Here is a 16,326-nt window from a genome sequence, read left to right as displayed (position 1 = left end):
TTTTGTTATTTTTGTACTGAAATACCAGCTGTCTCGCTATTTTCCTCCTTCTCAATGTAAGGTAAATTAGTTGGTCTTTTTGAAGGACAAGTAGTGGCTGAATGGACTATTGTCTAACATAGTGAGGTTTTGAGGTGGTTTTGAATAAAACCACAGCTGTCATCAAGTTACTGGAATCCATTTAAAAGTAACCATGTACCATTGCATGTAACTAGTTCAGTGGGTATTCCATATCTGGTGAGCACAGCCTTAAATCTTGCAGGGATTTGTTGACTAGTTGTAGTTGGCACAGAAATATCTCTATGTTTTGAAAGTAATAGTACAATACTACTAAGTAACTTTTGTCTTCACACTTGTACATGTCAGGAGCTATTTTTCATGGAACTTGTGCTGAAGAAGTTGGTAATAATGGTTCTGTCATTTGGGAATAATACACAACTGTCACTTTGACACAAGCTTTGCAGTGTGCATGTGAGTGCTGCTAGGCCACATTACGACATCCTGGTTCTTTCATGACACTTTGCAAGGCATTGGTGCTTTTTTGTATTTCTTTAAACACTTCGTCATGTTATGATGAGAAAACAAGCATTCTGCCTTGGTTTAGTTGCAAACCTTCATGCTAGGGAACTTGAGCTCTGAAAGTGTAATATCATACTGCTCAACTGTCCATAATTTCACAGAATGTCCAGATTTCTATCTCATAGTTTTGATCTGCTCCTCATAAAATGTGTGGATTTCTAGAAAATCACAGAAGATTGCAGTCACTAAATAATGATGGCCATTTTTGTTGCAGACTTCATATCCTTCAGAAAAATAATGCAACATTTGTTATTCTAGCAGCTTTCTAAGTTTATAAAAACAATATTTAAAATCTGTATCTGATTTTGACCCTTTGTCTCCATTATTTTTGGCTTTGTCTAGAATTCTTGAGCAAAGAAGTTTTTTGTTTTTTATTTAACATTTGTTTACCGGGAAAGTCTGACTTGGAAAGAAGCCAATTTTCAGCGGAGGCCCGGGTAGAAATGCTCCAGATGCAGGTCTTTGTAACATGGGAGGAAACTGGTGCACCCAGAGGAAACCCACATGAACACAGGGAGGACATACAGACTCCACATAGAAGGCACCCCAGCCGAGTATCAATTCTTACTGCGAGGCAACAACACTACCACTGCACCTCTGCGCTATCCGTTGAGAAGATGAGAAGCATGTCTAATATATACGCATCAGATGCTTAGTTAGGATATTCAGTCCTGCCATATTTGATGAAAGTTTGTAACTCTTTGTAATTTTAGTCGCCTGTTTTTAGCTTTTTTAGCCTTTTTATAGTCATGATCAAGTTGCCATAATGCTTTGCACATAGGTCTTCTTTCACATCTGACTTTGTCTGATTACATAGGTTCATAGGTTCATAGATAAGGTTCATAGACTAGTACTAAGCTAACTGCCCTTGCAAGCCATTTTAAGCTTAGCCAATTATCCCTTGTGAGACTCAAACCCTGCACCTTGTGTTTGTAAGGCAAAGACCTTAACCATTAGGCCACCCTCCCAACAACATATTGGTTTTATGGATTGCATGCCAGACACCATTAATTACTTTACAATCATATGAATTCCTCTTGCTCTGAAACATCTCTGTTATAAGCAAAGTTTAACACCTGGGTGGTACCCTGTATAAATCATAGCAATTAACCAGTGGAAAATTGGTTTGGGTTCAGTCTGTTATCTGAATCTTGTATTCCCAGTAAGTATCTGGGAAACATTTCATAAAGCCATTCACAAAGCACTCTTTCTCAGGGTGTGACTATATGTATTCAGTGTTGGTTAACATTATGGAGCGATATGCAACTGGTCATAACACCTGTCCTGCCATTTAGAGTAATAGAGCACCTAAGACATAGATACTGACATCATCATGTTTGATGACATCATCAACACTGGTACAACTTTGCCGAAGATGCTAGGACATGTCATAGTGAAGATTCATAAGGCTGGACTCTTCAGCTCTAATATTGCTCTTATCTTGCTTACATCTGGTTTATTTCCAGTAGCACTTATTTTGTGACCAAAACACTGAATCTCAGATTTTACAATTTTTTGTCTTTATTATTTTCAAACCTGAATTCTAAATGAAGAGAACTGCCTCAGATCACAGATCATGTGTGTTTCTTTGTCAGGAATGATTAACAACACATATTCCATAACAGAAAAAAACATCTGCATGCCCTTATATCAGACTGCTAATTTCATACGGAAATGTTTGTGATACTGAAATTATACCAAATATTTATTTATTGATTATTCATTTGTTTATTTATTGATTTATTGGCTTTTATCTTAAAACAATACCCTCTTATCAGAGTAATAAAGACCATTATCTTTGACTGTCTTTCTATAGGGGCATTTGGCAAACCCCACTTGAAGTATGTAGTCTGAAAAACACTTTGGCATCAACCAGTTTTAGTGCATTTCTTTCTAGGGTAGATAGAATACACCTTTCTCACATAACTGCATCATTTTACTTTTTTAAGTCAGCACATATTCATACATTGTCATTCTTTTTAATGACTGGAACCATTGGTGCACAACATTCACATAGTTCAGTTTATACTTTCAATCACACCAAGTGCTTATATTCTTTTAAATTATTCCTCTACTTTAGACAGTATTGGAAATGGTACTCTTCTGGGTGTGGTCAAGGCATATGGGATAGCACTTGGATTTTTATATTTTTCTTTCCTGAATCACTGCTAGGCTGACTAACTTCACCAAATCCATTGGCATTAACTTTAATTATTCTGGTAATTATCCCCTACATGCATGCCACAATTATGCTGCTTAGATTACTTTTGTACAGCCTGTGTAGAACATAAACACAGATTTCAAAGTTGTGCATCTTGCACTTAGACGTGGCTAAAAAATCCACCAATCGGTTTGGAGTGGCCTGTAAGGATATCTATTTCAGTTTATGCGTCATGTAACTGCAGATATTTTGAGATGCTTCTGTAAGTAGGAAGTGATATCACAGTAACATTGGCCCCTGCATTGATCTTAGAACATACTGGGGTTCTATAAATAGGGAGTTTTACTTGCAGTCTGATTCATTGTTTGGCACAGTAGTCACTGAACCCAGGAGGAATAATATCTAAACACATTTCTCAATAGCATTATCAATAGCCACTTCTTTAATTAGCTTGGGTTTACAAAGGACAGCAAAATATCCAATCTTATGGCATTTCTTATACCTTCTGCCACATGTGGAACACTGGTCTAATTATTATGCAGACCACTGCCGTGATTATTAAATCTCATGCCGTTGCCAGGTTTTCAGTGATTCATCCTCTCATGCTCATTCCTCCTTTGGCCAGTATCATGTGCTTTACTTAATGTGCCAGTTTCTCTGCATGTTTAACTTAAACATATCATTTGTTGATTTTTTTTTATTATCACTTTGTCTCTTTACTAGTTCAGCCTGTCTATTAATTTCTATTGTTCTTTCCAAAGCTAAATTAATTTCTAGCTGTAACTGTTGAAAACTTACAAAAGCATCCGTATGTTCTCTCTTTCCTTTAGCTTAAACACATCTATGAAAACATGGCTTTTCATGAATATTTACATCTGGCACAAAATGTTTATTGAGTTCACTTATTAATGAGTAATATTTAATATAATTTTACTCCCTTACCCGCCGTATATAATAAAACGTTTACCTCGATATTTTCACTTTCTTAATCCAGTTTTGCTGCAATTTCAAAAAGTGCAAACCTCTGAATCCACGACAGCGAGGCAAATGGCTTTGCAAAGTTGAACACTGCTGGAGAGTTAACATTTTTGGAATTATCAATAACAATTGAATTTTCAAAGGCTCCACAGCAGATAATCAGTAAAATTGCTAATTTCCCAGGTGAAACAAATATTTGTGGTAAAACAGTAGATATTGCTTACTTGACTCAGTGCGGTTTTCTGGTCTGAAATGGCATTTTGTTATTCAAGAGAGATCCTGGTTCTGGGATCATATCACAAAGCACATTAATGGCTACCCAGTCATCTTTATTACTAATAAGAATGATGTCATGAAACACCAGCATTTTAAAATAGCAAATTCCATGTTACTACACACAATGTAGCCACAGCAAGAAGGTCTATAACAGCTTCATATATCATCGCAGTCTCAATACCAACTGGCAAACCAGACTCTAAGCATTATAAAATACTTGACTTTCCACAGTTACAATACTGATTACATACCCACAGTCTATACAAGCATGAAGCAGCATATGTTTCTATCATTAAAATCTACCCATGGGTTTAGCATCATTTTCACTTAATGCACTGCCTGTTAAGGTTGTTGACATCCCCATCTCCTCTTCCAGCTTCATGTAGTTCATTTCCTTCATCATGTCTTTTAAACTTCTAACCCCAGGCATTTTGCCCCTGGTATTTCCAGTATCCCCATTACAGTCTCTGATGCCCCTTCCTACATTCTTGTGGTGATTTTACCCACATTGTTTTCTTTAGCTTATATACCAAGTTTGTTTCTCGAGTGAATGCCTTGAATTTCTTCAGCTCTGCCTTCTGTGCTCTCTCTTATATCCTTTGGTAGAAGGACGTGGTCATCTGCAAATAAGAGGAGATTGTCCACCCCCCTCCTTATAATAATATTTCTTTCAGTTCCTCCCTTGCCAATACCACCTTGGTCAGAATAGACTTGGAGAATATGGTACTCCTTCATGGATTCCCTTTGGATTTGGATCATTTGTTGAACTCTCACCCTTATTATTGCAAATGGATATCAATACATTACTGTTACCCAGTAATTAAGTTGGGTAGTAACTACTTGTTTATTTTATTTCAAATTTATAACCAGCTAAGTGGGCTGATCACCAGACTGTTTTCAGTCACAACTGACACCAATGGGAACAAAAAGAAATAATGCAGAAAACGATATGCAAAATGATGCATTAAATAACATTGACAGTATACAAAATATGTGCAAATGGTATATAAAATAAATACAGCTGATAGAGTGTAAAATAATACTTTTCAAAGAGAGACTATAACAATGTCAAAGAACTGAAGTAGTCAGACATTCTGCATGAGATTTACCTGGTCAAAGATAAAAGCATGTTAGCAGTTAACATGAATTATTCCCAATAAGTATGTATGAAGTGCAGGACACAGAGATTATTTTATTAAATAAATGCATGCATAAATCTATCTCCTTCACCTGCTCCTTCATAGTGTCTAACATAAATTCCAAAACTGAGGAGTCAAATATCTTTTTGATGTTGAATAGATTATTCATGCCTGCTGGTTCCCACTTTCCTCTGGTGTCTACATAAAGTCGAGCTCATCATGCCAGTTTTGTAATAAGAGTCTTCTGTTTTGCAAATCCAACTTTTTATTCTTGTATGTATTTGAAGAATATCTGTTTTAGTCTCCTTGCTAGAATTTTTCCAGTATTTTACTGTCTGTGTTTATCAAGGATATAGATTTATGTGCCTTCTGTGCGGAGTCTGCATGTCATTCCTGTTCTCATGCAGGTTTCGTCCTGATGCCCTGGTTTCATCCCATATTCCAAAGACATGCAGAAGGCTAGTGCAGGATAGTTATGAGTGCATGCAACGTGATAAAGAAGAAAGACCTAGCAGCCTACTTCTATTTATTCTCTGTGCCTCAAAAACACTGCAGGCAACAGTGGCTGTCCATGGGGTTATTCTAGGAGTTGGAGGTGACTCATAAGAGATCAAGCAAGTGAGCTTCTCCATATACTGTTTCTCTTTTTTCTTTTGGGATTAGGACTATGCCAGCTTCTTGTGCAGAACTGTGTTACATTCCTTTCTCTTTTTCTATGTTAATGATTCTTGCTAATTCCTCTCCTATTTCTGTCTCTATCTACTTGTAGAATTCTATCAGATATCCATTTAGACCTACTGTTTTGACAGCTTGTAGCTGATTTATGGCTGACCTGGCTTCAGTCCACATCTCTCAACTGTTCATATTTTTGCAGAATGTCCAGATTTTTGTGTCATATTTGTGGTCTGTACATCATAAAATGTGTTTTTCTGGCAAATCACTAGGATGATCTGAGGGCTGAAGTCACTAACTAATGACATGCATTTGAGTTTCAGATGTCATATCCTTCACAAAAATGTATGTTAAGACAAATCTGATTATTCTAGCAACTTTCTAAGTTTATAAGAGCAATTTTTTTAAATTTGTCCCCATTTTTGAGCCGTTGTCCACCCATTATGTCAGGCTTTGTGCAGATTTCATGCGCTAAGAGGTTGAGAGGTATGCTTCTGTCCTATCAACTAGCCTATCTATCACTCCCTCTTCTGCTCTGGATACCTCCTCTCCCATCATCTCAGCCTGGCTTCTGGCATTATCCGGCTTTCATTATATATTTCCTTTAAGAAGCTCCTGATCGCTTCCCTTTTCTTCTCTTCTGCTTGTAATATCTGTGCTTTGCTTAACTTCAATATGTCTATCCCCGTTTCTTTTTATTTTTTCTTTCACTCTACAAGTTATTGCCTCTGTTGCCTTTTCTTCATGTAGTTAAAAGAACACACTTCTTTCAACTGCTTCTCTTTCATTACCAGATCTTTTAATTTGTTCTTTATTCTTAATTTCTCCAACTGCAATTCTTTATTTCTTTCAGTCCTATCTAGCTCTGTCAGTGCTCTTCCTAAGCCTTTTTCCCATTTTCTCAGATTATATCCCACATTTCTTGTGTATTCTGCTGCCTCTTGCATTACCCAGTCTCTCATTGTTGCCATGATCCCATCACACCATTAGGCTTTATTTTCTAGAGTGCCTTTTTAGTTTTCTGTGATTACTCTTATTCTCCAGTCTAAGTATCTCCTACTGTTATTCCATTCCCTATTTTGATATGTCAAATATCCACTGATCCTGCAGTTTTCACCTATCCATCTTCATCGTCCTCATTATTACTAGTGTGTGTGTGTGTGTGTGTGTGTGTGTGTGTGTGTGTGTGTGTGTGGGCATTTGAAATGATCTTCATCTTTCCAGGATTTTTAGTTTCTCCCATCTGTCTGCACCTATTTCTCTGATCTATTTGCCTTCTTGCAGAAGATAAATTGCCTTTCTTCATCGTGTCTTTCTCTATATATGTCTCTCCTTCTATCTTTCCCCATTTCTTTCCTTAGTTCTTTTTCTTCTGATATTACATTCCCTCTTCCATATCATCTGTCTTGCATTGGGTTTAATGTTGCATTACAGTCACCTTCTATGAATTCTAAAGTGTTCTTGACATCTGTATGCTTCTAGACTGCAAAGATCCTCTTAAAGAAATCACAGCTGTTTTTTGTTTGGTACATAAATGTTTCCTATCTTCTAGTTAATCCATTCTAGCTTTTCTTCCCATATTATCCACCATGTTTCATCACTCATCCATCATATCTGTTCCATTACTATTAATCCTGTTATAAAAAGAGTGTCAACCTATTTCATGACTCCACCCCTAGTATGGTTTACTTTCCCTTTGGGAATACTTTTGTTATCAAATTTTTCATTTTTTCTTTTTGCTTTGTTTCTTGGAACAGTTATACATCCATGTATTCTCTTATGACATTTTTCATGAGTCTTCTCATTTTGATACATGTTTTCACTCCTCGCCTCCTCCTGTCATGGCCATTATAGCTGCTACACCCCCCACACACCTGCTATGTCTCCTTGAATGTTTGCAGTACCTATGTCTATTTGGATTCGCTCCTGTCTCTTTTCCTAATATTTCCTGCTCAGTTAGTCCTGTTGCCTGTTGGACCTGTTTTCCTTATCGTCTCTCTTTGTGCTTTTTTGTCACTTTTAATTGCTTCATTAGTGTTCTCTAACCTTCATACTCCATCTCATGTTTCTGTTTATTGCCTACTTCTCTTTTTCAACTGCCTCTTCTCTTTCCCACCCATCTTTATGTTAGCACTTCTGTTCCCTCTCTGTGTACACCTTTTCTGTCTTCTCATCATTTGCTTCTTTTTGTGAATTTCCAGGCTAGTAAGAATAATGCATATACATATCCCTTCCCAAGCCCCAATGTCAGCATACCAGTTTTGTGACTGGAGGGCTCGTACAGTACAAAGATCCCTCTGGGCCCCTCTGTGCTATGTGTCTCTATGCCTTATATGTTTTGTCCACTCTCCCTGCATGCTGTCTCTGTTCTACCTAGTGCTTATGAATCTGACATCATCACTTCCTTTTAAGATATGTTCTTCCTCTAAATCCACCCCTGCCACACTCCCTCTTGGGTTTTATCTGGATCCTTAGTATCTTAAAATACAATTGTCAGTCTGTAAGGTGAAACATATTATCTCTGCTCTGTTTCCGTAACTAGGATATTTGCATTATTTCTTTATAATGGTGTTATAAGCACTTTATACAGTTCTAGCTGCCTGTTTGACAGCATTGCTTAGTGTGCCCATGATGAGGTGGTTCCTCTAGCAATTTATTGCTAGACCACTTTTTATGTTTAAATTTTTATGTCACCTGTAAGAGTGTCATAATTATACATATTTTAGCTATATCTGCAAATGGAAGCTCTGGATGGAATATACTTAAGACATTTACAGTTAAGGATTCAGCCTTGCTGTATAGAGCTCCCTTACATTTTATTTTCATTTTAGTTATTTATTTTTTAAGATTGGATATTGATTTAGCACATGTACTCTGCTTCGTTTGATTATGCTTATCAAATGTGACACTGTAGTACTATAAGGAAAAGTCTCAAATTGCTATTAAGATAGTTTAGGGTATAAGATAATTTGGAATTTATCTAGTCTGAATATTTTAAGCTTGGTGAAGGCACATAATATTAAACAAGTAATGTGTAGTTGGAGTCATCTTTAACATTTTAATAATTATTTTATACTGAGTTGCCCCTATTACCTGAAGCAATAAGCTAACATCTGAAAAGACAAAAGCAGAACTCACAATTGTTTTCCTACAAGAGGTTTGTTTAGGTATCTAGACCTCATTTCTTGGAATGCCTGATGTAAAGTTATTTAACTTGTAGCTATGCTTGTGGTGAAAGGAGTGAGCTACCTGTTATGTCTCAGAGGTCCTTCATTGCATATATTTAAAAATGCATTATATATTAAATGGCAAAATGCACTAAAAACTACCTCTGTTTCTAGTAATACCTGCCAGTTTACCTTCATTTTGTCGCACATAGTATGTGTGATCGTCCTGTTGTGTGACCCGTATTACTGAAATACGGAGAACTTCAAAGGATCAAATGTCGAAAATGGTTTGCTGGAAAGCCAATTCCGACATTTGCAGTACATGGGGAAAACCCACATAGACATGTGTAAAACATGCAAAGTCCACATAGACAGGGACTGGAGGGCAGAATTGAACCCCCATACTTGGAAGCTGTGAGGCAGAGATAGTACCAACTAAGCCACCATACTATTATGGCTATGAATATGGAAATTATTTTGTGATTCAGATCATAAATCTTGCTGCCATCACTACTTGCTTTAACCTTTTGAAAAGATTCCTTTAAGTACTCCTTGATCATTTCCCCACTCAATGGTTAATGAGCAATGACATTTAATAAATTCTGTGATAAATTCTAAAAGAAAACTGAAAATTTACTGAAGGTCAGAATTGTATTTAAATAAGCCAAAAAATGGCATGTAGTTAGGAAAAAGATAGATAATTAAAACTCTATTTTTATATGTCCTTCTAGGGAAGAAATAATTACGTTGTGATGATTCAAACTTGTTTTTGAATGCAGTCATACTTTAATGACTTTTACTTTTTGGGGAAATTTTGTCACCAGGGCTCAATGATAAAAGATCCCATGTGAAAGAGAACTAAGCAATTAAAACTAAAATTAATAAATATGAAATTAAAAAAGACAATGTCAACACAAGGAAAGCATTAAGGGAAATGTAATACTTAGCTCAACAATACATCATGCATTTCCTTTTTAACATACAGTATTGTTTGAACCATTTAATATATAAGGTAAAATAAATCTGAAATGGAAAATTTCAAAAATATGTTTGTAGTATATAGATTTGCAGCTTCATTTGCCACCTTTGTTTTTGATAGTGTTAATATCTCATTATGATAAGGATAAAATAAAAAACATTACAGGCTGGTGAGCAGTCAATTGAGAAATCAGTAAGTTGATATCATGTTTGCCATTTAGTTCACTGTGGGTCTTTGAAAGAAACTACATGGCCTTTTTAAGATGTCAGGACCTCAATGTACTAGACAAGCTAACACGTGGATCTCTCCCCTTATATCAGTGCTTTAGAGAATTGGGGTTGAACATCCATGAAGGTTCAATGGTTGCAGAAATGCTTGCTGTCACTAGAAATAAATGCAAAGGCCTTGACTTAAAAGCTGACTTATAAAACTTTAAGGCGACCTATATTGCTTAAGTCAATATCTCAGGCTCTGAGTGGGCAATGAGCACTCAGGCTGTCCGTTTATATTAATTTCACTGGGTTTAAAGGGTCAAGTAATGCAGTTGTTGATACTTAGTATTTTATGAAATATGGGCTGTATAGCATTATTTTACTTTGACCACTTACCAACTTTTTGGTAAAATTAGAGAGTGTGTGTGTGTGTGTGTGTGTGTGTGTGTGTGTGTGTGTGTGTGTGTGTGTGTGTGTGTGTGCGTGTGTAACAGAGAGAGAGAGAGAGAGAGATACTGCATGTGTATCAGTTATTTGCAAGTTTTCTGTGGTAGTTTAACATTAAAATAATCCTCAAAGAGGTGCCCTTTCTTCTACCTGTGACAACATTATTTTATAATAATTTTGTAGTAATTCTACTATTATAAGAGATTGAATAGGTAGGCAGAAAGATCCTGTTGAAACAGCATAAGTGCATTTATGTTATTAAAAAGGCATAGTACTATATAACTTTTTAATAAACCTGTTCAGAATTTTAAATGCATTTGAATTTGGCTAGAGAATGACTCAGAGTTACTAAATTACTCTACTGTAATTAATGTGAGACTGATGGTCTTTGCACCATTGGTGAATCTGCAGACAAACTCAAGAGAGAAAGACCTATTCTCTCACTAACAGAACTCATTATCATTTATAACATTAAGGAAACATTGTGGAGGGGCCCTCGGCAGATGCTAGCGGATCCCCAGGGTTTCAGGGAGCCCTTGTTTGAAAATCATTGGCATGAAGTAACACTCACAAAAGAAGAATGACATCTTAAGCAGGAATACAGAATAGAAGACCAGAGAGTTAGAAAGGGAGGGGAAATAGGGAGTTTGGGAGAAAGTAAAAGCTGTTAAGGAAAATTTGCAATATCTTGATAAAGTTCAAACTGAGGCAAAATTACGACACAAATGAGTAAGTTGGTGGGCCAAAGAGAAAACTGATGAGAAGTTGTTTATGTGGAGATTAAAAGAATAAGGTAAACTGATTTGTATCAGCTATGTAAGAACGTATGGGAGGGGGTTAATGTTTTTAAGGGATGGAGTAAGTCTAATAAATATTTCAAGATGTTTCCCTATACAAAAAGGGGATGTAAAAAGTCATCACTGTTTTTTTTTTCCATTGGAAGTTTAATTTCAAAAATTAAATGTTGCTGCGAGTTTCACTGCAGTGTCTTGTATTGTGTGAGCTGGCGGACTGCTTTTCATTTCTTTCTCCCTTTTCGTCCATGTGGCATGACAGTGGAATTGGTGTATGTAATTAAGGTTTTTTTAAGGGGGTATGGGGTGCAATTTCTTTCTGTTTTTTAAGTTTTAAAACTGAGTATTGATGGATAGCAGGTAAACCTTCAAAATCAAGAACAGAAATGAGATGTTTTTTTTTTTTTTTTTGATGAGTGGTAGTGTAAAAACTCTTCTGGGTATCATAAGTATACAAATTGTGATGGTGAACAATTTATAACAACAGGAAGCAAATACATGAGAGGAAGAAAATGTGACTGGATCCCTTTTCAACTGAGTTACATAAGCAAGTATGATTAAAGATAAGATCAACATTTGTGAAAGTGCATGCAGACATCAAGCAATGGACCTAAATGCCTTCCTTTGTGGTAGAGGCAATGGTGGCACTTTTGCCAGAGGAAAGAAAGGACCCATAAGACACAGCAAATTTCCTCCCCTTCTCTCTTTTCTATGCATTATAATGAAGACAGAAATTAATTTGCTAGAATGCTTTTAGCATCCATAAAAAATATGAGTCCACTAATCACAGACTATGCTCAGATAGGTTTCTTGAAGGAGTAATAGGTGATGCTCAGGTCGGTTTCATGAAGGAGGAATAGGTTATGCTCAGATAGTTTTGATGAAAGAGTAATAGTCATACCTCTCAAGTGTACCTCATTACGAGGAACGTACCTCATTTGGGGTCTTAAAAAGTTCACGTTCCTCAAAGTTCCACATTGAAATACTCTGTCACACATCCAGTGTCAGGATTTTTTTTAAGTGAAATCCATTGTAAATAGAAATTAATCATATTAATTCATTAAAAGAGCTTCTCTATAAGTAAAACCAGTATATTTCAACCATCCTATGACCTTCCTAGTTGAAGTTGTTAGTAAGCCATTAGTATGTGTTCCACATTTTGCCCATTTGTTCCACATTATGAGGGCTAGTGTTCCTCATTTTGGAGATGGAAAGTTGAGAGCTATGGTAATAGTTGATGTTCTGGTAGGTTTCATGAGGGAGTAATAGCTGATGCTCAGGTAGGTTTCATGAAGACATAATATTTGGTGGTCAAGTAGATTTCTTGAAGAAGTAATATCTGATGGTCAGGTAGGTTACTTGAAGAAGTAGTCTTCTACAGATTATTGCAAATGATTGCAGGGTTTTATAGAATGGGCAGAAAAGCATGCTTGAAGGAAAGTGTGCGTTGTTTTCTGTAATATTCAAGAAACATTTTACATTGTTAATTTGCGTGAGCTACCAGGTAAAGGTGGTGAGTGACCATTTTGGATTTCTTGTTTACTTATTTTGCATGTTTACATTGTTTCCCATCTTTTGTTTTAGGTTCATAGGTGTATACTAAGCTAATGGCCCTGGAGGCTATATAAGCCTAGCCTAAGAAGATTCCCTGGCATGATGCTGCCCAAAGTTAGTTCCCAGTGCCCCTGTCAAGCAAGGCCACTGAAGTGATCCCTGGGATGAACTTCCTATTGCTCATCCACTCGTCAAGATTTCTCTTAAAGAGGGCCAGTGAAGTGCTCTGCTTGATGTGAATGGGAAGTTTGTTCCAAAGTATGGGAAGTCTCTGGGATAGGAACCTGTCCCTCCATCATATTCTGTTTATCGTGGTAATGAGGTTTTGGACCCTGGAGCGTGTGACACGGAGGGATTGTTTTTTCTTTAGGTGTAGCATATCTAGCAGCTCTGGGTCAGACATGGCTTTGTAGGTCAGGCAGAAATTGCCTCTAAGTAGGTGATAAGAGACAGAGTATAGTTGGTGTTGTTTGAGTCTGTCCATATAGATAAGTGGTTAAGGCCTAGGATCCTCTCAGTGAGGTACTTTTGTGGCCTCTCCAGTTGTTGCAGGTGTCTATTGAGGTACATGCCAAATGGGGCATTGTACTTGATGACTGGCCTAATGAGGAAAGAGTAGAGGGAGACAATGACCTCTTTCTTCCTGGATGCAAAACCCTTAGTAATGATATTTGCCACATAGAAGGACTTTCTGACCACAGTGGCAATGTGGTGATCAAAAGAGAGGTTGCTGTGAACCTGTGTTCTCAGATTTCTTATAACGCATTCTGTGTTCAGTGGACTACCATCGATGTAGTAATTCATGGGAACCAGGTTTTTCCCAAAGGGGGATGACGACACATTTTTTTGGCATTGAGCTTAAGGCCATGGTTCTGACACCAGTCATTGGTCTCAGTGAGACCTTTCTGTAAGGATGTCAACATTTAATAACATGTTAATAATAGCTCCCAACTTGCAATCATCTAAAACCTTTGCCAGCCAGAGTCCCTTTGTGTTGGCCTGGACTTCAGAGAAGTAGATACCAAACAGGCGAGGACCCAGGACCGAACCCTGTGGGACTCCACTCGTGACTGGTCAGCAGTCTGACTTGAAGTCAGCTACTTTCACACTGTGGGTTCTATCTGTGGGCAAGTTTGCAACCAACCTAGTAATATAGGGGTTGATGCCTAGCTTAGTGAGTTTTTCTATGATTCAAGAGTGGGGAATGGTATCAAAGGCCTTGGCCAGATCAAGGTAGGCTGTATGAACCACCTTGCCTTCATCCACAGCTCTGACGACTGACTCAAAGAAGTCAACCAGGTTGAGCAGCATGATCTACCCTTCACAAAACCAAACTGTGTGTGATCCAGAGTTTGGAGATTCCCTATATCCTTGTTTATTAAGTCCATGATAATACGTTCCATAGCTTTGCATATCAGACTCGTCAGGTTAATGGGGCGATAGTTCCCAGGGTCTGTAGTCACTCATCCTTTGTAGAGAGGGATGACTGTAGCAGTGCGCCATTCAGTAGGAACAAAGCCTGAGGTGAGACTGTGATTGAACAGAGCACACAGGTGAGGTGCCAATTCACTCTGTAGTTAATGTAGAACACAGCCAGGGATATTGCCAGGTCCCATAGAATCTGTATTCTTGGCCTTGGACAGTTCTGTTTTAACCTGTGCAGCAGTAATACTAGGTGCCTGGCAATCTACTGGTATTGTGATTGGTCCTTTGGGGGGGGAGGGGTAAAGTTGGCATTGAATCTGTCGGCCAGTATATTGGCAATATCTGTTGGCTTGGTATAGGAGGTACCATTTTGCAGTAGCTCAAAACAAATCTGGGTATTGCCATTATAGAAGGCCTTCTGGTTGTCTTTAGTATCTGCTGCAATTCTGTTTTCATAGCTAGCTTTAGAGGATTTGATGAGGGATCTCAACTTTCTGTTGTGGCTGATAAGGGAGTTTTTCCAGACTTCGAATTTTACCTTATTCCACAACAGTTTCTTCCTTCTGTTGTAGAGTTTGTGTAGAGTTTGTTTATGGCAGGGGACCATCAGATTGGCTTCATTTTTTTTTGGAGGAGAGCATCTTGGTTCTATTGGGTATGGCGAGATCCATGCATTTGTATAGGTGTTCGTACAGTGCATTGGTGTATGATTCAGTGGTCATGCAACTATTCTCCATTTGCATGAGTGCCATTAAGTTAGCCACCTCTGATTTTAGGAGCACAAAGTTAGCTTTGGAGAAGTTTTTCATGGTGGTTACCTTTACGGGGTGGGGTAGGGGGCATGTGGATTTCCAAGGTGATTAGTTTGTGGTTGGATATAACCAGGAAGGAGATGACTATTGGTGTAGAGCAATGGTCACCCATGTTAGTAATGACCAGGTCAAGGATGTTGCTACCTCTATTGGGGGTAAGAACAAGCTGGTCCAGGGCATTGAAATTAATGAATTCCAGGAAACGTTGAGCAGGTGTATTAGTGCATGAGTAGTTTTCCCAGTTAATGGAGGGGTAGTTGAAGTTGCCCAGTATGAGAGTGTTAGGTTGGACCCTAATATTCTCCTGAGTCCTTAGGAACATGGAGTGTGAGTCTTGGGACATGGTTGGGGACCTATAGCAAATTACGACCTGAATCACTGTCTTACGCAATGTTAGCTGCATGTGAAGTATCTCTGATGTGTTATGTTGGGCTACCAGTCTGGAGGTGTTCTCATCTTTTATGAATATGGAAACACCACCTTTGGAGCTTCAGTCCAAGTTCTGGGGTCGAAAGGTGTGGAATGAGTTATAGCCTGGTACTACAGGGGTGCTTTCTGCTACCTTGAACCAGGTCTCGGTTACATCACAAATGTCGATGTTCTCCATTTTAAGGAGTGCTTCAGGTGAGTGCATTTTGAGATTTAGACTTCTGGCATTGAGCAGCATGACCCTCAGATTGCATTTGTTTGTAGCTGTTACAGTGGTAATTTGGTCTTAGGAACACCACCTAAAAAAGACACTTTAGGGGTGGCAAGAGCCTTGGCCAGTATCTAGAAGCCCAGGGTGACAGATGCAGGCCATTTCTGGCAAAATATTGAGGTCTGTCAATTATGTCATTCCAGGAAGACAGATACTGGATCCCCTAAGAATGACACCAGAAACTTATCCAGTTGTTGAAATCAGTCATTTTCTGTTTGTACTGAGGTATTATTCTGGGTGATGGTAGGATGTTAGGTCATACCCACCTGGGCTACATAATCCGAGAGCTCTTCCACGTCTCTTTTCATATAGTCCAGGGAGGTAGGTTTCATGTCTTTCACACCCACATGTACAATGACAGAGTCATATTTGTACCTGTTTTTGAAGAACTGGAGTGCGTGCATTATGTGGCAGATCCTGGCACCCGACAG

Source organism: Protopterus annectens, chromosome 7.part0 (genome assembly GCF_019279795.1).
Source record: "Protopterus annectens isolate FY-2018-M chromosome 7.part0, PAN1.0, whole genome shotgun sequence".
Lineage (NCBI taxonomy): Eukaryota > Metazoa > Chordata > Ceratodontiformes > Protopteridae > Protopterus > Protopterus annectens.
This window is presented reverse-complemented; position numbering follows the sequence as displayed.